This window comes from Petromyzon marinus, unplaced genomic scaffold, assembly GCF_048934315.1.
Source record: "Petromyzon marinus isolate PM22_M1 ecotype Great Lakes invasive population unplaced genomic scaffold, UKy_Petmar_22M1.pri1.0 PM_G_Scaffold_78, whole genome shotgun sequence".
Classification (NCBI taxonomy): domain Eukaryota; kingdom Metazoa; phylum Chordata; class Hyperoartia; order Petromyzontiformes; family Petromyzontidae; genus Petromyzon; species Petromyzon marinus.
The window spans coordinates 400,001-402,500 of NW_027423033.1; positions in this window are offsets into that span (position 1 = coordinate 400,001).

Consider the following 2,500-nt stretch of genomic DNA (forward strand, 5'->3'; position numbering starts at 1 on the left):
AACGCTAGAAATTGGCGGGGATGTGTCTCTTGTGGCTCACGGGGCTGTTAGGGTGGCACAGAACTCCCTCGGAATGGGAAAAGGGGTCATTTTCGTGTTGCCACATTGCATAGGAACGCCATGAAACTTCCAGAGGCATTTGCAGCAGAAAGGCACGTGCACTCAAAAATTTTAATATTTTTCACGCATAGACCCCGTCAAACGCTAGAAGTTGGCGGGGATGTCTCTCTTGTGGCTCACGGGGCTGTTAGGGTCGCACAGAAATGCCTCGGAATGGGAAAACGGGTCATTTTTGTGTGGCCACATTGCATAGGAACGGCATGAAACTTCCAGAGGCATTTGCAGCAGGAATGCATGTGCACTCAAAAACGTCTATATTTTTCACGGATAGACCCCGTGAAACGCTATAAATTGGCGGGGATGTCTCTCTTGTGGCTCACGGGCGCTGTTAGTTAGGGTCGCACAGAAATCCCTCGGAATGGGAAAAGGGGTCATTTTCGTGTTGCCACATTGCGTACGAACGGCATGAAACTTCCAGAGGCATCTGCAGCAGAAATGCATGTGCACTCAAAAACGTCTATATTTTTCACGGATAGACCCCGTGAAACGCTAGAAATTGGCGGGGATGTGTCTCTTGTGGCTCACGGGGCTGTTAGGGTCGCACAGAAATCCCTCGGAATGGGAAAACGGGTCATTTTCGTGTTGCCACAATTGGCATACGAACGGCATGAAACTTTCAGAGGCATTTGCAGCAGAAATGCATGTGCACTCAAAAACGTGAATATTTTTTCACGGATAGACCCCGTCAAACGCTCGAATTTGGCGGGGATGTTTCTCTTGTGGGTCACGGGGCTGTTCGGCTCGCACAGAACTCCCTTGGTCCACCTGATTCGTGCATACAGGCAGCAACTAAAACTCTGTAAACCTGCTGTGAGGACATCTAAACAGTGGACCAGTGAGGCTGTGGAAGATTTGCGGGCGTGCTTAGACTGTACTGACTGGGATATGTTCACGACTGCTACCAATAGTCTGGATGAACTCACAGAGGCTGTGTACATCAGCTTCTGTGAGGACTGCTGTATCCCAACACGTACCAGGGTGAACTTTAACAACAACAAGCCCTGGTTCTCAGCAAAGCTCAAAAGGTTGAGGTTGGAGAAGGAGGAAGCGTTTAGGAGTGGGGATAGAGACAGATTCAAGGAGTCGAAGAACAGGTTTAGCAAAGCGGTGAGAGAGGCTAAACGACTGTACTCAGAGACACTAAAACACCAGTTCTCTACTAACGACGCTGCTTCTGTCTGCCAAAGGGCTCAGGCACATCACCAACTACAAACCCAGAGCGCCCCACACCACTAACGACTCCCGCCTAGCCAACGACCTGAACGAGTTCTACCGTAGATTTGAAAGACAATTGGACTGTCCTGAACCACCCCTTCCCACCCAAGAGGCCCCATCCCCCACCCATACTACAGAAACGACTCTCTCCTTTCAGGAGGGAGAAGTTAATGGGCTTTTCAAGAGGCAGAATCCACGCAAAGCAGCCGGGCCGGACTCTGTCTCTCCAGCCACCCTCAGGCACTGCGCTGGCCAGCTGTCTCCGGTGTTCACCAACATCTTTAACACCTCCCTGGAGACATGCCATGTACCAGCCTGTCTCAAGTCCTCCACCATCATCGCTGTGCCCAAAAAGCTAAGGCCAACAGGACTAAATGATTACAGACCGGTCGCCCTTACATCTGTGGTAATGAAGTCTTTTGAGCGCCTGCTCCTGGCACACCTCAAAGCCATCACAGACCCTCTCCTGGACCCCCTTCAGTTTGCCTACAGAGCCAACAGGTCTGTGGACGACGCAGTTAACATGGCCCTCCACTTCACCCTACAGCATGTGGACGCCCCAGCATCCTACGCCAGGATCCTGTTTGTGGACTTCAGCTCTGCCTTCAACACCATCATCCCTGCCCTGCTTCAGGACAAGCTCTTCCAGCTGAACGTGCCCTACTCCACCTGCAGGTGGATCACAGACTTCCTCTCTGACAGGAAGCAGTGCGTTAAGCCGGGAACAGAAGTCTCTGACTCCAGGTCCATCAGCACGGGAACTCCTCAGGGCTGCGTCCTTTGCCCACTGCTCTTCTCCCTGTATACCAACAGCTGCGCCTCCAATCATCTGTCCGTCAAACTCTTGAAGTTTGTCGGACGACACCACCCTCATTGGGCTGATCTCTGGTGGGGATGAGTCTGACTATAGGTGGGAAGCTGACAACCTGGTGACCTGGTGTAGCCAGAACAACTTAGAGCTAAATGCTCTAAGGACAGTTGAGATGGTTGTGGACTTCAGGAAGAATACAGCCCCACTCACCGCCATCACCCTGTTAGACTCCGCAGTCAAAATTGTGGAGTCCTTCCGCTTCCTGGGCACTATTCTCTGCCGGGACCTCAAGTGGGAACTGAACATCAGCTCCCTCGCCAAGAGAGCTCAACAGAGGATGTACTTTCGACGGCA